Here is a 23,598-nt window from a genome sequence, read left to right as displayed (position 1 = left end):
ACTCATGTCCCCCTGCACCCCCACCCCCCAGCAGTCAGGGGCACCCTCCACCAGGCCCCCACACATGTCTCCCTGCACCCCCACCCCCCAGCAGTCAGGGGCACCCTCCACCAGGCCCTCACACATGTCTCCCTTCACCCCCACCCCCCAGCAGTCAGGGGCAGCCTCCACCAGGCCCCCACTTATGTCTCCCACCACCCCCACCCCCCAGCAGTCAGGTGCACCCTCCACCAGGCCCCCACTCATGTCCCCCTGCACCCCCACCCACCAGCAGCCAGGGGCACCCTCCACCAGGCGCCCACTCATGTCCCCCTGCACCCCCACCCCCCAGCAGTCAGGGGCACCCTCCACCAGGCCCCCACACATGTCCCCCTGCACCCCCACCCCCCAGCAGTCAGGGGCACCCTCCACCAGGCCCCCAAACATGTCTCCCTGCACCCCCACCCCCCAGCAGTCAGGGGCAGCCTCCACCAGGCCCCCACTCATGTCTCCCACCCCCCATCAGTCAGGTGCACCCTCCACCAGGCCCCCACTCATGTCCCCCTGCACCCCCAACCACCAGCTGCCAGGGCACCCTCCACCAGGCCCCCACTCATGTCTCCCTGCACCCCCACCCCCCAGCAGTCAGGGGCACCCTCCACCAGGCCCTCACACATGTCTCCCTTCACCCCCACCCCCCAGCAGTCAGGGGCAGCCTCCACCAGGCCCCCACTCATGTCTCCCACCACCCCCACCCCCCAGCAGTCAGTTACACCCTCCACCAGGCCCCCACTCATGTCCCCCTGCACCCCCACCCACCAGCAGCCAGGGGCACCCTCCACCAGGCCCCCACTCATGTCCCCCTGCACCCCACCCCCCAGCAGTCAGGGGCACCCTCCAGCAGGCCCCCACACATGTCTCCCTGCACCCCCACCCCCCAGCAGTCAGGGGCACCTTCCACCAGGCCCCCACACATGTCTCCCACCACCCCCACCCCCCCAACAGTCAGGAGCACCCTCCACCAGGCCTCCACACATGTCTCCCTGCACCCCCACCCCCCAGCAGTCAGGGGCAGTCTCCACCAGGCCCCCACTCATGTCCAACTCATGACCCCCTGCACCTTCAGCAGTCAGATGCACCCTCCACCAGGCCCCCACTCATGTCCCCCTGCACCCCCACCCACCAGCAGCCAGGGGCACCCTCCACCAGGCCCCCACTCATGTCCCCCTGCACCCCCACCCCCCAGCAGCCAGGGGCACCCTCCACCAGGCCCCCACTCATGTCCCCCTGCACCCCCACCCCCCAGCAGTCAGGGGCACCCTCCACCAGGCCCCCACACATGTCTCCCTGCACCCCCACCCCCCAGCAGTCAGGGGCAGTCTCCACTAGGCACCCACTCATGTCCAACTCATGTCCCCCTGCACCCCCACCCCCCAGCAGTCAGGGGCACCCTCCACCAGGCCCCCACACATGTCTCCCTGCACCCCCACCCCCCAGCAGTCGGGGGCACCCTCCACCAGGCCCTCACACATGTCTCCCTTCACCCCCACCCCCCAGCAGTCAGGGGCAGCCTCCACCAGGCCCCCACTTATGTCTCCCACCACCCCCACCCCCCAGCAGTCAGGTGCACCCTCCACCAGGCCCCCACTCATGTCCCCCTGCACCCCCACCCACCAGCAGCCAGGGGCACCCTCCACCAGGCGCCCGCTCATGTCCCCCTGCACCCCCACCCCCCAGCAGTCAGGAGCACCCTCCACCAGGCCTCCACACATGTCTCCCTGCACCCCCACCCCCCAGCAGTCAGGGGCAGTCTCCACCAGGCCCCACTCATGTCCAACTCATGACCCCCTGCACCTTCAGCAGTCAGATGCACCCTCCACCAGGCCCCCACTCATGTCCCCCTGCACCCCCACCCACCAGCAGCCAGGGGCACCCTCCACCAGGCCCCCACTCATGTTCCCCTGCACCCCCACCCCTCAGCAGCCAGGGGCACCCTCCACCAGGCCCCCACTCATGTCCCCCTGCACCCCCACCCCCCAGCAGTCAGGGGCACCCTCCACCAGGCCCCCACACATGTCTCCCTGCACCCACACCCCCCAGCAGTCAGGGGCAGTCTCCACTAGGCACCCACTCATGTCCAACTCATGTCCCCCTGCACCCCCACCCCCCAGCAGTCAGGGGCACCCTCCACCAGGCCCCCACACATGTCTCCCTGCACCCCCACCCCCCAGCAGTCAGGGGCACCCTCCACCAGGCCCTCACACATGTCTCCCTTCACCCCCACCCCCCAGCAGTCAGGGGCAGCCTCCACCAGGCCCCCACTTATGTCTCCCACCACCCCCACCCCCCAGCAGTCAGGTGCACCCTCCACCAGGCCCCCACTCATGTCCCCCTGCACCCCCACCCACCAGCAGCCAGGGGCACCCTCCACCAGGCGCCCACTCATGTCCCCCTGCACCCCCACCCCCCAGCAGTCAGGGGCACCCTCCACCAGGCCCCCACACATGTCCCCCTGCACCCCCACCCCCCAGCAGTCAGGGGCACCCTCCACCAGGCCCCCACACATGTCTCCCTGCACCCCCACCCCCCAGCAGTCAGGGGCAGCCTCCACCAGGCCCCCACTCATGTCTCCCACCCCCCATCAGTCAGGTGCACCCTCCACCAGGCCCCCACTCATGTCCCCCTGCACCCCCAACCACCAGCTGCCAGGGGCACCCTCCACCAGGCCCCCACTCATGTCTCCCTCCACCCCCACCCCCCAGCAGTCAGGGGCACCCTCCACCAGGCCCTCACACATGTCTCCCTTCACCCCCACCCCCCAGCAGTCAGGGGCAGCCTCCACCAGGCCCCCACTCATGTCTCCCACCACCCCCACCCCCCAGCAGTCAGGTGCACCCTCCACCAGGCCCCCACTCATGTCCCCCTGCACCCCCACCCACCAGCAGCCAGGGGCACCCTCCACCAGGCCCCCACTCATGTCCCCCTGCACCCCCACCCCCCAGCAGTCAGGGGCACCCTCCAGCAGGCCCCCACACATGTCTCCCTGCACCCCCACCCCCCAGCAGTCAGGGGCACCTTCCACCAGGCCCCCACACATGTCTCCCACCACCCCCACCCCCCAACAGTCAGGGGCACCCCCCACCAGGCCCTCACACATGTCTCCCTTCACCCCCACCCCCCAGCAGTCAGGGGCAGCCTCCACCAGGCCCCCACTTATGTCTCCCACCACCCCCACCCCCCAGCAGTCAGGTGCACCCTCCAGCAGGCCCCCACTCATGTCCCCCTGCACCCCCACCCACCAGCAGCCAGGGGCACCCTCCACCAGGCCCCCACTCATGTCCCCCTGCACCCCCAGCCCCCAGCAGTCAGGGGCACCCTCCACCAGGCCCCCACACATGTCCCCCTGCACCCCCACCCCCCAGCAGTCAGGGGCACCTTCCACCAGGCCCCCACACATGTCTCCCTGCAACCCCACCCCCCAGCAGTCAGGGGCAGCCTCCACCAGGCCCCCACTCATGTCTCCCACCACCCCCACCCCCCAACAGTCAGGGGCACCCTCCACCAGGCCTCCACACATGTCTCCCTGCACCCCCACCCCCCAGCAGTCAGGGGCAGTCTCCACCAGGCCCCCACTCATGTCCAACTCATGACCCCCTGCACCCTCAGCAGTCAGATGCACCCTCCACCAGGCCCCCACTCATGTCCCCCTGCACCCCCACCCACCAGCAGCCAGGGGCACCCTCCACCAGGCCCCCACTCATGTCCCCCTGCACCCCCACCCCCCAGCAGTCAGGGGCACCCTCCGCATCAGGGGCACCCTCCACCAGGCTCCCACACATGTCTCCCTGCACCCCCACCCCCCAGCAGTCAGGGGCAGTCTCCACCAGGCACCCACTCATGTCCAACTCATGTCCCCCTGCAGCCCCACCCCCCAGCAGTCAGGGGCACCCTCTACCAGGCCCCCACACATGTCTCCCTGCACCCACACCCCCCAGCAGTCAGGGGCACCCTCCACCAGGCCCTCACACATGTCTCCCTGCACCCCCACCCCCCAGCAGTCAGGGGCAGCCTCCACCAGGCCCCCACTCATGTCTCCCACCCCCCATCAGTCAGGTGCACCCTCCACCAGGCCCCCACTCATGTCCCCCTGCACCCCAACCACCAGCTGCCAGGGGCACCCTCCACCAGGCCCCCACTCATGTCTCCCTGCACCCCCACCCCCCAGCAGTCAGGGGCACCCTCCACCAGGCCCCCACACATGTCTCCCTGCACCCCCACCCCCCAGCAGTCAGGGGCACCTTCCACCAGGCCCCCACACATGTCTCCCTGCACCCCCACCCCCCAGCAGTCAGGGGCAGCCTCCACCAAGCCCCCACTCATGTCTCCCACCACCCCCACCCCCCAACAGTCAGGAGCACCCTCCACCAGGCCTCCACACATGTCCCCCTGCACCCTCACCCACCAGCAGCCAGGGGCACCCTCCACCAGGCCCCCACTCATGTCCCCCTGCACCCCCACCCCCCAGCAGTCAGGGGCACCCTCCACCAGGCCCCCACACATGTCCCCCTGCACCCCCACCCCCCAGCAGTCAGGGGCACCCTCCACCAGGCCCCCACACATGTCTCCCTGCACCCCCACCCCCCAGCAGTCAGGGACACCTTCCACCAGGCCCCCACACATGTCTCCCTGCACCCCCACCCCCCGGCAGTCAGGGGCAGCCTCCACCAGGCCCCCACTCATGTCTCCCACCACCCCCACCCCCCAACAGTCAGGGGCACCCTCCACCAGGCCTCCACACATGTCTCCCTGCACCCCCACCCCCCAGCAGTCAGGGGCAGTCTCCACCAGGCCCCCACTCATGTCCAACTCATGACCCCCTGCACCCTCAGCAGTCAGATGCACCCTCCACCAGGCCCCCACTCCTGTCCCCCTGCACCCCCACCCACCAGCAGCCAGGGGCACCCTCCACCAGGCCCCCACTCATGTCCCCCTGCACCCCCACCCCCCAGCAGTCAGGGGCACCATCCACCAGGCCCCCACACATGTCCCCCTGCACCCCCACCCCCCAGCAGTCAGGGGCACCCTCCACCAGGCCCCCACACATGTCTCCCTGCACCCCCACCCCCCAGCAGTCAGGGGCACCTTCCACCAGGCCCCCACACATGTCTCCCTGCACCCCCACCCCCCAGCAGTCAGGGGCAGCCTCCACCAGGCCCCCACTCATGTCTCCCACCACCCCCACCCCCCAACAGTCAGGAGCACCCTCCACCAGGCCTCCACACATGTCCCCATGCACCCTCACCCACCAGCAGCCAGGGGCACCCTCCACCAGGCCCCCACTCATGTCCCCCTGCACCCCCACCCCCCAGCAGTCAGGGGCACCCTCCACCAGGCCCCCACACATGTCCCCCTGCACCCCCACCCCCCAGCAGTCAGGGGCACCCTCCACCAGGCCCCCACACATGTCTCCCTGCACCCCCACCCCCCGGCAGTCAGGGGCACCTTCCACCAGGCCCCCACACATGTCTCCCTGCACCCCCACCCCCCGGCAGTCAGGGGCAGCCTCCACCAGGCCCCCACTCATGTCTCCCACCACCCCCACCCCCCAACAGTCAGGGGCACCCTCCACCAGGCCTCCACACATGTCTCCCTGCACCCCCACCCCCCAGCAATCAGGGGCAGTCTCCACCAGGCCCCCACTCATGTCCAATTCATGACCCCCTGCACCCTCAGCAGTCAGATGAACCCTCCACCAGGCCCCCACTCATGTCCCCCTGCACCCCCACCCACCAGCAGCCAGGGGCACCCTCCACCAGGCCCCCACTCATGTCCCCCTGCACCCCCACCCCCCAGCAGTCAGGGGCACCCTCCGCATCAGGGGCACCCTCCACCAGGCTCCCACACATGTCTCCCTGCACCCCCACCCCCCAGCAGTCAGGGGAAGTCTCCACCAGGCACCCACTCATGTCCAACTCATGTCCCACTGCAGCCCCACCCCCCAGCAGTCAGGGGCACCCTCTACCAGGCCCCCACACATGTCTCCATGCACCCACACCCCCCAGCAGTCAGGGGCACCCTCCACCAGGCCCTCACACATGTCTCCCTGCACCCCCACCCCCCAGCAGTCAGGGGCAGCCTCCACCAGGCCCCCACTCATGTCTCCCACCCCCCATCAGTCAGGTGCACCCTCCACCAGGCCCCCACTCATGTCCCCCTGCACCCCCAACCACCAGCTGCCAGGGGCATCCTCCACCAGGCCCCCACTCATGTCTCCCTGCACCCCCACCCCCCAGCAGTCAGGGGCACCCTCCACCAGGCCCTCACACATGTCTCCCTTCACCCCCACCCCCCAGCAGTCAGGGGCAGCCTCCACCAGGCCCCCACTCATGTCTCCCACCACCCCCACCCCCCAGCAGTCAGGTGCACCCTCCACCAGGCCCCCACTCATGTCCCCCTGCACCCCCACCCACCAGCAGCCAGGGGCACCCTCCACCAGGCCCCCACTCATGTCCCCCTGCACCCCCACCCCCCAGCAGTCAGGGGCACCCTCCAGCAGGCCCCCACACATGTCTCCCTGCACCCCCACCCCCCAGCAGTCAGGGGCACCTTCCACCAGGCCCCCACACAATTCTCCCACCACCCCCACCCCCCAACAGTCAGGAGCACCCTCCACCAGGCCTCCACACAAGTCTCCCTGCACCCCCACCCCCCAGCAGTCAGGGGCAGTCTCCACCAGGCCCCCATTCATGTCCAACTCATGACCCCCTACACCTTCAGCAGTCAGATGCACCCTCCACCAGGCCCCCACTCATGTCCCCCTGCACCCCCACCCACCAGCAGCCAGGGGCACCCTCCACCAGGCCCCCACTCATGTCCCCCTGCACCCCCACCCCCCAGCAGCCAGGGGCACCCTCCACCAGGCCCCCACTCATGTCCCCCTGCACCCCCACCCCCCAGCAGTCAGGGGCACCCTCCACCAGGCCCCCACACATGTCTCCCTGCACCCCCACCCCCAGCAGTCAGGGGCAGTCTCCACTAGGCACCCACTCATGTCCAACTCATGTCCCCCTGCACCCCCACCCCCCAGCAGTCAGGGGCACCCTCCACCAGGCCCCCACACATGTCTCCCTGCACCCCCACCCCCCAGCAGTCAGGGGCACCCTCCACCAGGCCCTCACACATGTCTCCCTTCACCCTCACCCCCCAGCAGTCAGGGGCAGCCTCCACCAGGCCCCCACTTATGTCTCCCACCACCCCCACCCCCCAGCAGTCAGGTGCACCCTCCACCAGGCCCCCACTCATGTCCCCCTGCACCCCCACCCACCAGCAGCCAGGGGCACCCTCCACCAGGCGCCCACTCATGTCCCCCTGCACCCCCACCCCCCAGCAGTCAGGGGCACCCTCCACCAGGCCCCCACACATGTCCCCCTGCACCCCCACCCCCCAGCAGTCAGGGGCACCCTCCACCAGGCCCCCACACATGTCTCCCTGCACCCCCACCCCCCAGCAGTCAGGGGCAGCCTCCACCAGGCCCCCACTCATGTCTCCCACCCCCCATCAGTCAGGTGCACCCTCCACCAGGCCCCCACTCATGTCCCCCTGCACCCCCAACCACCAGCTGCCAGGGCACCCTCCACCAGGCCCCCACTCATGTCTCCCTGCACCCCCACCCCCCAGCAGTCAGGGGCACCCTCCACCAGGCCCTCACACATGTCTCCCTTCACCCCCACCCCCCAGCAGTCAGGGGCAGCCTCCACCAGGCCCCCACTCATGTCTCCCACCACCCCCACCCCCCAGCAGTCAGTTGCACCCTCCACCAGGCCCCCACTCATGTCCCCCTGCACCCCCACCCACCAGCAGCCAGGGGCACCCTCCACCAGGCCCCCACTCATGTCCCCCTGCACCCCCACCCCCCAGCAGTCAGGGGCACCCTCCAGCAGGCCCCCACACATGTCTCCCTGCACCCCCACCCCCCAGCAGTCAGGGGCACCTTCCACCAGGCCCCCACACATGTCTCCCACCACCCCCACCCCCCAACAGTCAGGAGCACCCTCCACCAGGCCTCCACACATGTCTCCCTGCACCCCCACCCCCCAGCAGTCAGGGGCAGTCTCCACCAGGCCCCCACTCATGTCCAACTCATGACCCCCTGCACCTTCAGCAGTCAGATGCACCCTCCACCAGGCCCCCACTCATGTCCCCCTGCACCCCCACCCACCAGCAGCCAGGGGCACCCTCCACCAGGCCCCCACTCATGTCCCCCTGCACCCCCACCCCCCAGCAGCCAGGGGCACCCTCCACCAGGCCCCCACTCATGTCCCCCTGCACCCCCACCCCCCAGCAGTCAGGGGCACCCTCCACCAGGCCCCCACACATGTCTCCCTGCACCCCCACCCCCCAGCAGTCAGGGGCAGTCTCCACTAGGCACCCACTCATGTCCAACTCATGTCCCCCTGCACCCCCACCCCCCAGCAGTCAGGGGCACCCTCCACCAGGCCCCCACACATGTCTCCCTGCACCCCCACCCCCCAGCAGTCAGGGGCACCCTCCACCAGGCCCTCACACATGTCTCCCTTCACCCCCACCCCCCAGCAGTCAGGGGCAGCCTCCACCAGGCCCCCACTTATGTCTCCCACCACCCCCACCCCCCAGCAGTCAGGTGCACCCTCCACCAGGCCCCCACTCATGTCCCCCTGCACCCCCACCCACCAGCAGCCAGGGGCACCCTCCACCAGGCGCCCGCTCATGTCCCCCTGCACCCCCACCCCCCAGCAGTCAGGAGCACCCTCCACCAGGCCTCCACACATGTCTCCCTGCACCCCCACCCCCCAGCAGTCAGGGGCAGTCTCCACCAGGCCCCACTCATGTCCAACTCATGACCCCCTGCACCTTCAGCAGTCAGATGCACCCTCCACCAGGCCCCCACTCATGTCCCCCTGCACCCCCACCCACCAGCAGCCAGGGGCACCCTCCACCAGGCCCCCACTCATGTCCCCCTGCACCCCCACCCCTCAGCAGCCAGGGGCACCCTCCACCAGGCCCCCACTCATGTCCCCCTGCACCCCCACCCCCCAGCAGTCAGGGGCACCCTCCACCAGGCCCCCACACATGTCTCCCTGCACCCACACCCCCCAGCAGTCAGGGGCAGTCTCCACTAGGCACCCACTCATGTCCAACTCATGTCCCCCTGCACCCCCACCCCCCAGCAGTCAGGGGCACCCTCCACCAGGCCCCCACACATGTCTCCCTGCACCCCCACCCCCCAGCAGTCAGGGGCACCCTCCACCAGGCCCTCACACATGTCTCCCTTCACCCCCACCCCCCAGCAGTCAGGGGCAGCCTCCACCAGGCCCCCACTTATGTCTCCCACCACCCCCACCCCCCAGCAGTCAGGTGCACCCTCCACCAGGCCCCCACTCATGTCCCCCTGCACCCCCACCCACCAGCAGCCAGGGGCACCCTCCACCAGGCGCCCACTCATGTCCCCCTGCACCCCCACCCCCCAGCAGTCAGGGGCACCCTCCACCAGGCCCCCACACATGTCCCCCTGCACCCCCACCCCCCAGCAGTCAGGGGCACCCTCCACCAGGCCCCCACACATGTCTCCCTGCACCCCCACCCCCCAGCAGTCAGGGGCAGCCTCCACCAGGCCCCCACTCATGTCTCCCACCCCCCATCAGTCAGGTGCACCCTCCACCAGGCCCCCACTCATGTCCCCCTGCACCCCCAACCACCAGCTGCCAGGGGCACCCTCCACCAGGCCCCCACTCATGTCTCCCTGCACCCCCACCCCCCAGCAGTCAGGGGCACCCTCCACCAGGCCCTCACACATGTCTCCCTTCACCCCCACCCCCCAGCAGTCAGGGGCAGCCTCCACCAGGCCCCCACTCATGTCTCCCACCACCCCCACCCCCCAGCAGTCAGGTGCACCCTCCACCAGGCCCCCACTCATGTCCCCCTGCACCCCCACCCACCAGCAGCCAGGGGCACCCTCCACCAGGCCCCCACTCATGTCCCCCTGCACCCCCACCCCCCAGCAGTCAGGGGCACCCTCCAGCAGGCCCCCACACATGTCTCCCTGCACCCCCACCCCCCAGCAGTCAGGGGCACCTTCCACCAGGCCCCCACACATGTCTCCCACCACCCCCACCCCCCAACAGTCAGGAGCACCCTCCACCAGGCCTCCACACATGTCTCCCTGCACCCCCACCCCCCAGCAGTCTGGGGCAGTCTCCACCAGGCCCCCACTCATGTCCAACTCATGACCCCCTGCACCTTCAGCAGTCAGATGCACCCTCCACCAGGCCCCCACTCATGTCCCCCTGCACCCCCACCCACCAGCAGCCAGGGGCACCCTCCACCAGGCCCCCACTCATGTCCCCCTGCACCCCCACCCCCCAGCAGCCAGGGGCACCCTCCACCAGGCCCCCACTCATGTCCCCCTGCACCCCCACCCCCCAGCAGTCAGGGGCACCCTCCACCAGGCCCCCACACATGTCTCCCTGCACCCCCACCCCCCAGCAGTCAGGGGCAGTCTCCACTAGGCACCCACTCATGTCCAACTCATGTCCCCCTGCACCCCCACCCCCCAGCAGTCAGGGGCACCCTCCACCAGGCCCCCACACATGTCTCCCTGCACCCCCACCCCCCAGCAGTCAGGAGCACCCTCCACCAGGCCCTCACCCATGTCTCCCTTCACCCCCACCCCCCAGCAGTCAGGGGCAGCCTCCACCAGGCCCCCACTTATGTCTCCCACCACCCCCACCCCCCAGCAGTCAGGTGCACCCTCCACCAGGCCCCCACTCATGTCCCCCTGCACCCCCACCCACCAGCAGCCAGGGGCACCCTCCACCAGGCGCCCACTCATGTCCCCCTGCACCCCCACCCCCCAGCAGTCAGGGGCACCCTCCACCAGGCCCCCACACATGTCCCCCTGCACCCCCACCCCCCAGCAGTCAGGGGCACCCTCCACCAGGCCCCCACACATGTCTCCCTGCACCCCCACCCCCCAGCAGTCAGGGGCACCTTCCACCAGGCCCCCACACATGTCTCCCTGCACCCCCACCCCCCAGCAGTCAGGGGCAGCCTCCACCAGGCCCCCACTCATGTCTCCCTGCACCCCCACCCCCCAACAGTCAGGGGCACCCTCCACCAGGCCTCCACACATGTCTCCCTGCACCCCCACCCCCCAGCAGTCAGGGGCAGTCTCCACCAGGCCCCCACTCATGTCCAACTCATGACCCCCTGCACCCTCAGCAGTCAGATGCACCCTCCACCAGGCCCCCACTAATGTCCCCCTGCACCCCCACCCACCAGCAGCCAGGGGCACCCTCCACCAGGCCCCCACTCATGTCCCCCTGCACCCCCACCCCCCAGCAGTCAGGGGCACCCTCCGCATCAGGGGCACCCTCCACCAGGCTCCCACACATGTCTCCCTGCACCCCCACCCCCCAGCAGTCAGGGACACACTCCACCAGGCCCCCACACATGTCTCCCTGCACCCCCACCCCCGAGCAGTCAGGGGCACCCTCCACCAGGCCCCCACACATGTCTCCCTGCACCCCCACCCCCCAGCAGTCAGGGGCAGCCTCCACCAGGCCCACACTCATGTCTCCATCCACCCCCACCCCCCAGCAGTCAGGTGCACCCTCCACCTGGCCTCAACTCATGTCCCCCTACACCCCCACCCACCAGCAGCCAGGGGCACCCTCCACCAGGCCCCCACTCATGTCCCCCTGCACCCCCACCCCCCAGCAGTCAGGGGCACCCTCCACCAGGCCCCCACACATGTCCCCCTGCACCCCCACCCCTCAGCAGTCAGCGGCACCCTCCACCAGGCCCCCATACATGTCTCCCTCTACCCCCACCCCCCAGCAGTCAGGGGCAGGCTCCACCAGGCCCCCACTCATGTCTCCCACCACCCCCACCCCCCAGCAGTCAGGTGCACCCTCCACCAGGCCCCCACTCATGTCGCCCTGCACCCCCACCCACCAGCAGCCAGGAGCACCCTCCACCAGGCACCCACTCATGTCCCCCTGCACCCCCACACCCCAGCAGTCAGGGGCGCCCTCCACCAGGACCCCACACATGTCTCCCTGCACCCCCACTCCCCAGCAGTTAGGGGCAGTCTCCACCAGGCCCCCACTCATGTCCAACTCATCTCCCCCTGCACCCCCACCCTCCAGCAGTCAGGGGCACCCTCCACCAGGCCCCCACACATGTCTCCCTGCACCCCCACTCCCCAGCAGTCAGGGGCAGTCTCCACCAGGCCCCCACTCATGTCACCCCCACCCCCCAGCAGTCAGGGGCAGCCTCCACCAGGCCCCCACTCATGTCTCCCTGCACCCCCACTCCCAGCAGTCAGGGGCACCCTCCACCAGGCCCCCACACATGTCTCCCTGCACCCCCACCCCCCAGCAGTCAGGGACACACTACACCAGGCCCCCACACATGTCTACCTGCACCCCCACCCCCCAGCAGTCAGGGGCACTCTCCACCAGGCCCCCACAAATGTCTCCCTGCACCCCCTCCCCCCAGCAGTCAGGGGCAGCCTCCACCAGGCCCACACTCATGTCTCCCACCACCCCCACCCCCCAGCAGTCAGGTGCACCCTCCACCTGGCCTCCACTCATGTCCCCCTGCACCCCCACCCACCAGCAGCCAGGGGCACCCTCCACCAGGCCCCCACTCATGTCCCCTGCACCCCCACCCCCCAGCAGTCAGGGGCACCCTCCACCAGGCCCCCACACATGTCCCCCTGCACCCCCACCCCCCAGCAGTCAGGGGCACCCTCCACCAGGCCCCCATACATGTCTCCGTGCACCCCACCCCCCAGCAGTCAGGGGCAGCCTCCACCAGGCCCCCACTCATGTCTCCCACCACCCCCACCCCCCAGCAGTCAGGTGCACCCTCCACCAGGCCGCCACTCATGTCCCCCTGCACCCCCACCCACCAGCAGCCAGGGGCACCCTCCACCAGGCACCCACTCATGTCCCCCTGCACCCCCACACCCCAGCAGTCAGGGGCGCCCTCCACCAGGCCCCCACACATGTCTCCCTGCACCCCCACTCCCCAGCAGTCAGGGGCAGTCTCCACCAGGCCCCCACTCATGTCCAACTCATGTCCCCCTGCACCCCCACCGCCCAGCAGTAAGGGGCACCCTCCACCAGGCCCCCACACATGTCTCCCTGCACCCCCACCCCCAGCAGTCAGGGGCACCCTCCACCAGGCCCCCACACATGTCTCCCTGCACCCCCACCCCCCAGCAGTCAGGGGCAGCCTCCACCAGGCCCCCACTCATGTCTCCCACCACCCCCAGCCCCCAGCAGTCAGGGGCACCCTCCATCAGGCCCCCACTCATGTCTCCCTGCACCCCGACCCCCCAGCAGTCAGGGGCAGCCTCCACCAGTCCCCCACACATGTCTCCCTGCATCCCCACCCCCCAGCAGTCAGGGGCAGCCTCCACCAGGCCCCCACTCATGTCTCCCACCACCCCCACCCCCCAGCAGTCAGGGGCACCCTCCACCAGGCCCCCACTCATGTCCCCCTGCACCCCCACCCAGCAGCAGTCAGGGGCACCCTCCACCAGGCCCCCACTCAAGTCCCCCTGCACCCCCACCCCACAGCAGTCAGGGGCACCCTCCACCAGGCCCCCACACATGTCTCCCTGCACCCCCACCCCCCAGCAGTCAGGGGCAGTCTCCACCAGGCCCCCACTCATGTCCAACCCATGTCCCCCTGCACCCCCACCCCCCAGCAGTCAGGGGCAAACTCCACCAGGCCCCCACACATGTCTCCCTGCACCCCCACCCCCCAGCAGTCAGGGGCACCCTCCACCAGGCCCCCACACATGTCTCCCTGCACCCCCACCCCCCAGCAGTCAGGGGCAGCCTCCACCAGACCCCCACTCATGTCTTCCACCACCCCCAACCACCAGCAGCCAGGGGCACCCTCCACCAGGCCCCCACACATGTCTCCCTGCACCCCCACCCCCCAGCAGTCAGGGGCAGTCTCCACTAGGCACCCACTCATGTCCAACTCATGTCCCCCTGCACCCCCACCCCCCAGCAGTCAGGGGCACCCTCCACCAGGCCCCCACACATGTCTCCCTGCACCCCCACCCCCCAGCATTCAGGGGCACCCTCCACCAGGCCCTCACACATGTCTCCCTTCACCCCCACCCCCCAGCAGTCAGGGGCAGCCTCCACCAGGCCCCCACTCATGTCTCCCACCACCCCCACCCCCCAGCAGTCAGGTGCACCCTCCACCAGGCCCCCACTCATGTCCCCCTGCACCCCCACCCACCAGCAGCCAGGGGCACCCTCCACCAGGCCCCCACTCATGTCCCCCTGCACCCCCACCCCCCAGCAGTCAGGGGCACCCTCCACCAGGCCCCCACACATGTCCCCCTGCACCCCCACCCCCCAGCAGTCAGGGGCACCCTCCACCAGGCCCCAACACATGTCTCCCTGCACCCCCACCCCCCAGCAGTCAGAGGCACCTTCCACCAGGCCCCCACACATGTCTCCCTGCACCCCCATCCCCCAGCAGTCAGGGGCAGCCTCCACCAGGCCCCCACTCATGTCTCCCACCACCCCCACCCCCCAACAGTCAGGAGCACCCTCCACCAGGCCTCCACACATGTCTCCCTGCACCCCCACCCCCCAGCAGTCAGGGGCAGTCTCCACCAGGCCCCCACTCATGTCCAACTCATGACCCCATGCACCTTCAGCATTCAGATGCACCCTCCACCAGGCCCCCACTCATGTCCCCCTGCACCCCCACCCACCAGCAGCCAGGGGCACCCTCCACCAGGCCCCCACTCATGTCCCCCTGCACCCCCACCCCCCAGCAGTCAGGGGCACCCTCCACCAGGCCCCCACACATGTCTCCCTGCACCCCCACCCCCCAGCAGTCAGGGGCAGTCTCCACTAGGCACCCACTCATGTCCAACTCATGTCCCCCTGCACCCCCACCCCCCAGCAGTCAGGGGCACCCTCCACCAGGCCCCCACACATGTCTCCCTGCACCCCCACCCCCCAGCAGTCAGGGGCACCCTCCACCAGGCCCTCACACATGTCTCCCTTCACCCCCACCCCCCAGCAGTCAGGGGCAGCCTCCACCAGGCCCCCACTTATGTCTCCCACCACCCCCACCCCCCAGCAGTCAGGTGCACCCTCCACCAGGCCCCCACTCATGTCCCCCTGCACCCCCACCCACCAGCAGCCAGGGGCACCCTCCACCAGGCCCCCACTCATGTCCCCCTGCACCCCCACCCCCCAGCAGTCAGGGGCACCCTCCACCAGGCCCCCACACATGTCCCCCTGCACCCCCACCCCCCAGCAGTCAGGGGCACCCTCCACCAGGCCCCCACACATGTCTCCCTGCACCCCCACCCCCCAGCAGTCAGGGGCACCTTCCACCAGGCCCCCACACATGTCTCCCTGCACCCCCACCCCCCAGCAGTCAGGGGCAGCCTCCACCAGGCCCCCACTCATGTCTCCCACCACCCCCACCCCCCAACAGTCAGGGGCACCCTCCACCAGGCCTCCACACATGTCTCCCTGCACCCCCACCCCCCAGCAGTCAGGGGCACCCTCCACCAGGCCCCCACACATGTCTCCCTGCACCCCCACCCCCCAGCAGTCAGGGGCAGTCTCCACTAGGCACCCACTCATGTCCAACTCATGTCCCCCTGCACCCCCACCCCCCAGCAGTCAGGGGCACCCTCCACCAGGCCCCCACACATGTCTCCCTGCACCCCCACCCCCCAGCAGTCAGGGGCACCCTCCACCAGGCCCTCACACATGTCTCCCTTCACCCCCACCCCCCAGCAGTCAGGGGCAGCCTCCACCAGGCCCCCACTTATGTCTCCCACCACCCCCACCCCCCAGCAGTCAGGTGCACCCTCCACCAGGCCCCCACTCATGTCCCCCTGCACCCCCACCCACCAGCAGCCAGGGGCACCCTCCACCAGGCCCCCACTCATGTCCCCCTGCACCCCCACCCCCCAGCAGTCAGGGGCACCCTCCACCAGGCCCCCACACATGTCCCCCTGCACCCCAACCCCCCAGCAGTCAGGGGCACCCTCCACCAGGCCCCCACACATGTCTCCCTGCACCCCCACCCCCCAGCAGTCAGGGGCACCTTCCACCAGGCCCCCACACATGTCTCCCTGCACCCCCACCCCCCAGCAGTCAGGGGCAGCCTCCACCAGGCCCCCACTCATGTCTCCCACCACCCCCACCCCCCAACAGTCAGGGGCACCCTCCACCAGGCCTCCACACATGTCTCCCTGCACCCCCACCCCCCAGCAGTCAGGGGCAGTCTCCACCAGGCCCCCACTCATGTCCAACTCATGACCCCCTGCACCCTCAGCAGTCAGATGCACCCTCCACCAGGCCCCCACTCATGTCCCCCTGCACCCCCACCCACCAGCAGCCAGGGGCACCCTCCACCAGGCCTCCACTCATGTCCCCCTGCACCCCCACCCCCCAGCAGTCAGGGGCACCCTCCGCATCAGGGGCACCTTCCACCACGCTCCCACACATGTCTCCCTGCACCCCCACCCCCCAGCAGTCAGGGGCAGTCTCCACCAGGCACCCACTCATGTCCAACTCATGTCCCCCTGCAGCCCCACCCCCCAGCAGTCAGGGGCACCCTCTACCAGGCCCCCACACATGTCTCCCTGCACCCACACCCCCCAGCAGTCAGGGGCACCCTCCACCAGGCCCTCACACATGTCTCCCTGCACCCCCACCCCCCAGCAGTCAGGGGCAGCCTCCACCAGGCCCCCACTCATGTCTCCCACCCCCCATCAGTCAGGTGCACCCTCCACCAGGCCCCCACTCATGTCCCCCTGCACCCCCAACCACCAGCTGCCAGGGGCACCCTCCACCAGGCCCCCACTCATGTCTCCCTGCACCCCCACCCCCCAGCAGTCAGGGGCACCCTCCACCAGGCCCTCACACATGTCTCCCTTCACCCCCACCCCCCAGCAGTCAGGGGCAGCCTCCACCAGGCCCCCACTCATGTCACCCACCACCCCCACCCCCCAGCAGTCAGGTGCACCCTCCACCAGGCCCCCACTCATGTCCCCCTGCACCCCCACCCACCAGCAGCCAGGGGCACCCTCCACCAGGCCCCCACTCATGTCCCCCTGCACCCCCACCCCCAGCAGTCAGGGGCACCATCCACCAGGCCCCCACACATGTCCCCCTGCACCCCCACCCCCCAGCAGTCAGGGGCACCCTCCACCAGGCCCCCACACATGTCTCCCTGCACCCCCACCCCCCAGCAGTCAGGGGCACCTTCCACCAGGCCCCCACACATGTCTCCCTGCACCCCCACCCCCCAGCAGTCAGGGGCAGCCTCCACCAGGCCCCCACTCATGTCTCCCACCACCCCCACCCCCCAACAGTCAGGAGCACCCTCCACCAGGCCTCCACACATGTCTCCCTGCACCCCCACCCCCCAGCAGTCAGGGGCAGTCTCCACCAGGCCCCCACTCATGTCCAACTCATGACCCCCTGCACCTTCAGCAGTCAGATGCACCCTCCACCAGGCCCCCACTCATGTCCCCCTGCACCCCCACCCACCAGCAGCCAGGGGCACCCTCCACCAGGCCCCCACTCATGTCCCCCTGCACCCCCACCCCCCAGCAGCCAGGGGCACCCTCCACCAGGCCCCCACTCATGTCCCCCTGCACCCCCACCCCCCAGCAGTCAGGGGCACCCTCCACCAGGCCCCCACACATGTCTCCCTGCACCCCCACCCCCCAGCAGTCAGGGGCAGTCTCCACTAGGCACCCACTCATGTCCAACTCATGTCCCCCTGCACCCCCACCCCCCAGCAGTCAGGGGCACCCTCCACCAGGCCCCCACACATGTCTCCCTGCACCCCCACCCCCCAGCAGTCAGGGGCACCCTCCACCAGGCCCTCACACATGTCTCCCTTCACCCCCACCCCCCAGCAGTCAGGGGCAGCCTCCACCAGGCCCCCACTTATGTCTCCCACCACCCCCACCCCCCAGCAGTCAGGTGCACCCTCCACCAGGCCCCCACTCATGTCCCCCTGCACCCCCACCCACCAGCAGCCAGGGGCACCCTCCACCAGGCCCCCACTCATGTCCCCCTGCACCCCAACCCCCCAGCAGTCAGGGGCACCCTCCACCAGGCCCCCACACATGTCCCCCTGCAGCCCCACCCCCCAGCAGTCAGGGGCACCCTCTACCAGGCCCCCACACATGTTCCCTGCTCCCACACCCCCCAGCAGTCAGGGGCACCCTCCACCAGGCCCTCACACATGTCTCCCTGCACCCCCACCCCCCAGCAGTCAGGGGCAGCCTCCACCAGGCCCCCACTCATATCTCCCACCCCCCATCAGTCAGGTGCACCCTCCACCAGGCCCCCACTCATGTCCCCCTGCATCCCCAACCACTAGCTGCCAGGGGCACCCTCCACCAGGCCCCCACTCAAGTCCCCCTGCACCCCCACCCCCCAGCAGACAGGGGCACCCTCCACCAGGCCCCACACATGTCCCCCTGCACCACCACCCCCCAGCAGTCAGGGGCACCCTCCACCAGGCCCCCACACATGCCTCCCTGCACCCCCACCCCCCAGCAGTCAGGGGCACCCTCCATCAGGCCCCCACACATGTCTCCCTGCACCCCCACCCCCACCCCCCAGCAGTCAGGGGCAGCCTCCACCAGGCCCCCACTCATGTCCCCCTGCACCCCCACCCACCAGCAGCCAGGGGCACCCTCCACCAGGCACCCACTCATGTCCCCCTGTACCCCCACCCCCCAGCAGTCAGGGGCACCCTCCACCAGGCCCTCACACATGTCTCCTTGCACCCCCACCCCCCAGCAGTCAGGGGCAGTCTCCACCAGGCCCCCACTCATGTCCAACTCATGTCCCCCTGCACCCCCACCCCCCAGCAGTCAGGGACACACTCCACCAGGCCCCCACACATGTCTCCCTGCACCCCCACCCCCGAGCAGTCAGGGGCACCCTCCACCAGGCCCCCACACATGTCTCCCTGCACCCCCACCCCCCAGCAGTCAGGGGAAGCCTCCACCAGGCCCACACTCATGTCTCCCACCACCCCCACCCCCCAGCAGTCAGGTGCACCCTCCACCTGGCCTCAACTCATGTCACCCTGCACCCCCACCCACCAGCAGCCAGGGGCACCCTCCACCAGGCCCCCACTCATGTCCCCCTGCACCCCCACCCCCCAGCAGTCAGGGGCACCCTCCACCAGGCCCCCACACCACACATGTCCCCCTGCACCCCCACCCCTCAGCAGTCAGGGGCACCTTCCACCAGGCCCCCATACATGTCTCCCTCTACCCCCACCCCCCAGCAGTCAGGGGCAGGCTCCACCAGGCCCCCACTCATGTCTCCCACCACCCCCACCCCCCAGCAGTCAGGTGCACCCTCCACCAGGCCCCCACTCATGTCGCCCTGCACCCCCACCCACCAGCAGCCAGGAGCACCCTCCACCAGGCACCCACTCATGTCCCCCTGCACCCCCAAACCCCAGCAGTCAGGGGCGCCCTCCACCAGGCCCCCACACATGTCTCCCTGCACCCCCACTCCCCAGCAGTCAGGGGCAGTCTCCACCAGGCCCCCACTCATGTCCAACTCATGTCCCCCTGCACCCCCACCCCCCAGCAGTCAGGGGCACCCTCCACCAGGCCCCCACACATGTCTCCCTGCACCCCCACTCCCCAGCAGTCAGGGGCAGTCTCCACCAGGCCCCCACTCATGTCCAACTCATGTCTCCCTGCACCCCCACCCCCCAGCAGTCAGGGGCAGCCTCCACCAGGCCCCCACTCATGTCTCCCTGCACCCCCACCCCCAGCAGTAAGGGGCACCCTCCACCAGGCCCCCACACATGTCTCCCTGCACCCCCACCTCCCAGCAGTCAGTGACACACTCCACCAGGCCCCCACACATGTCTCCCACCACCCCCACCCCCCAGCAGTCAGGTGCACCCTCCACCTGGCCTCAACTCATGTCCCCCTGCACCCCCACCCACCAGCAGCCAGGGGCACCCTCCACCAGGCCCCCACTCATGTCCCCCTGCACCCCCACCCCCCAGCAGTCAGGGGCACCCTCCACCAGGCCCCCACACATGTCCCCCTGCACCCCCACCCCTCAGCAGTCAGGGGCACCTTCCACCAGGCCCCCAAACATGTCTCCCTCTACCCCCACCCCCCAGCAGTCAGGGGCAGGCTCCACCAGGCCCCCACTCATGTCTCCCACCACCCCCACCCCCCAGCAGTCAGGTGCACCCTCCACCAGGCCCCCACTCATGTCGCCCTGCACCCCCACCCACCAGCAGCCAGGAGCACCCTCCACCAGGCACCCACTCATGTCCCCCTGCACCCCCAAACCCCAGCAGTCAGGGGCGCCCTCCACCAGGCCCCCACACATGTCTCCCTGCACCCCCACTCCCCAGCAGTCAGGGGCAGTCTCCACCAGGCCCCCACTCATGTCCAACTCATGTCCCCCTGCACCCCCACCCCCCAGCAGTCAGGGGCACCCTCCACCAGGCCCCCACACATGTCTCCCTGCACCCCCACTCCCCAGCAGTCAGGGGCAGTCTCCACCAGGCCCCCACTCATGTCCAACTCATGTCTCCCTGCACCCCCACCCCCCAGCAGTCAGGGGCAGCCTCCACCAGGCCCCCACTCATGTCTCCCTGCACCCCCACCCCCAGCAGTCAGGGGCACCCTCCACCAGGCCCCCACACATGTCTCCCTGCACCCCCACCTCCCAGCAGTCAGGGACACACTCCACCAGGCCCCCACACATGTCTCCCTGCACCCCCACCCCCCAGCAGTCAGGGGCATCCTCCACCAGGCCCCCACTCATGTCTCCCTGCACCCCCACCCCCCAGCAGTCAGGGGCAGCCTCCACCAGGCCCACGCTCATGTCTCCCACCACCCCCACCCCCCAGCAGTCAGGTGCACCCTCCACCTGGCCTCCACTCATGTCCCCCTGCACCCCCACCCACCAGCAGCCAGGGGCACCCTCCACCAGGCCCCCACTCATGTCCCCCTGCACCCCCACCCCCCAGCAGTCAGGGGCACCCTCCACCAGGCCCCCACACATGTCCCCCTGCACCCCCACCCCCCAGCAGTCAGGGACACACTCCACCAGGCCCCCACACATGTCTCCCTGCACCCCCACCCCCCAGCAGTCAGGGGCATCCTCCACCAGGCCCCCACTCATGTCTCCCTGCACCCCCACCCCCCAGCAGTCAGGGGCAGCCTCCACCAGGCCCACGCTCATGTCTCCCACCACCCCCACCCCCCAGCAGTCAGGTGCACCCTCCACCTGGCCTCCACTCATGTCCCCCTGCACCCCCACCCACCACCAGCCAGGGGCACCCTCCACCAGGCACCCACTCATGTCCCCCTGCACCCCCACACCCCAGCAGTCAGGGGCGCCCTCCACCAGGCCCCCACACATGTCTCCCTTCACCCCCACTCCCCAGCAGTCAGGGCAGTCTCCACCAGGCCCCCACTCATGTCCAACTCATGTCCCCCTGCACCCCCACCCCCCAGCAGTAAGGGGCACCCTCCACCAGGCCCCCACACATGTCTCCCTGCACCCCCACCCCCAGCAGTCAGGGGCACCCTCCACCAGGCCCCCACACATGTCTCCCTGCACCCCCACCCCCCAGCAGTCAGGGGCAGCCTCCACCAGGCCCCCACTCATGTCTCCCACCACCCCCAGCCCCCAGCAGTCAGGGGCACCCTCCACCAGGCCCCCACTCATGTCTCCCTGCACCCCCACCCCCCAGCAGTCAGGGGCAGCCTCCACCAGTCCCCCACACATGTCTCCCTGCATCCCCACCCCCCAGCAGTCAGGGGCAGCCTCCACCAGGCCCCCACTCATGTCTCCCACCACCCCCACCCCCCAGCAGTCAGGGGCACCCTTCACCAGGCCCCCACTCATGTCCCCCTGCACCCCCACCCAGCAGCAGCCAGGGGCACCTTCCACCAGGCCCCCACTCATGTCCCCCTGCACCCCCACCCCACAGCAGTCAGGGGCACCCTCCACCAGGCCCCCACATATGTCTCCCTGCACCCCCACCCCCCAGCAGTCAGGGGCAGTCTCCACCAGGCCCCCACTCATGTCCAACCCATGTCCCCCTGCACCCCCAGCCCCCAGCAGTCAGGGGCAAACTCCACCAGGCCCCCACACATGTCTCCATGCACCCCCACCCCCCAGCAGTCAGGGGCACCCTCCACCAGGCCCCCACACATGTCTCCCTGCACCCCCACCCCCCAGCAGTCAGGGGCAGCCTCCACCAGACCCCCACTCATGTCTTCCACCACCCCCACCCACCAGCAGCCAGGGGCACCCTCCACCAGGCCCCCACTCATGTCCCCCTGCACCCCCACCCCCCAGCAGTCAGGGGCACCCTCCACCAGGTCCCCACACATGTCTCCCTGCACCCCCACCCCCCAGCAGTCAGGGGGCAGTCTCCACTAGGCACCCACTCATGTCCAACTCATGTCCCCCTGCACCCCCATCCCCCAGCAGTCAGGGGCACCCTCCACCAGGCCCCCACACATGTCTCCCTGCACCCCCACCCCCCAGTAGTCAGGGGCACCCTCCACCAGGCCCTCACACATGTCTCCCTTCACCCCACCCCCCAGCAGTCAGGGGCAGCCTCCAGCAGGCCCCCACTCATGTCTCCCACCACCCCCACCCCCCAGCAGTCAGGTGCACCCTCCACCAGGCCCCCACTCATGTCCCCCTGCACCCCCACCCACCAGCAGCCAGGGGCACCCCCCACCAGGCCCCCACTCATGTCCCCCTGCACCCCCAACCCCCAGCAGTCAGGGGCACCCTCCACCAGGCCCCCACACATGTCCCCCTGCACCCCCACCCCCCAGCAGTCAGGGGCACCCTCCACCAGGCCCCCACACATGTCTCCCTGCACCCCCACCCCCCAGCAGTCAGGGGCACCTTCCACCAGGCCCCCACACATGTGATTTCCACCAGGCCCCCACACATGTCTCCCTGCACCCCCACCCCCCAGCAGTCAGGGGCACCTTCCACCAGGCCCCCACACATGTGATTTGTCTGTAAAACCTCATCTTTTTGTTGAACTTTTTGTAATGATTGTGTGGCTGTCATATTTTGAAAGTGTGATCCTGATTTTAATATGTGTGCAACTCCGTAACATAAAGTTGCTAGTTCACTTTCAAAGAGTAGGTGGAATATGTATTCCACATTTTGTCGAAATCTGGGATCTTCAGAATACATTCGTAATGAGCGATATTCTGATGCTGATATTTGAACAGGTCTATCATCGTATCTTCCTCCTTTGCCAGTAGGAAAGAGTAGAGGAAAAGCACGTGCTTCTATACTTTTTTCCCATATGCTGATTGGTGATCCTTTTGTTTGACGCATTTGGTACGTTTCCAGTGCATCTTCTATGGTGTCATTAGAGTGCAATGGGTGAATTGTATAATGGTCGAAAGTGTTTGCTATTGTAGCAGGATCTAGGAGCTCAAATTGACCAGTTTCTTGTGTCTCTTGAATAATTTCAGTTGTTTCTTTCAAGTTTTCTTCGATATTAATTTCTTTGTAATAA

Source organism: Ambystoma mexicanum, chromosome 8 (genome assembly GCF_040938575.1).
Source record: "Ambystoma mexicanum isolate Mex_15411 chromosome 8, UKY_AmexF1_1, whole genome shotgun sequence".
NCBI classification, from domain to species: domain Eukaryota; kingdom Metazoa; phylum Chordata; class Amphibia; order Caudata; family Ambystomatidae; genus Ambystoma; species Ambystoma mexicanum.
Note: the sequence above shows the minus strand (reverse complement) of the source record.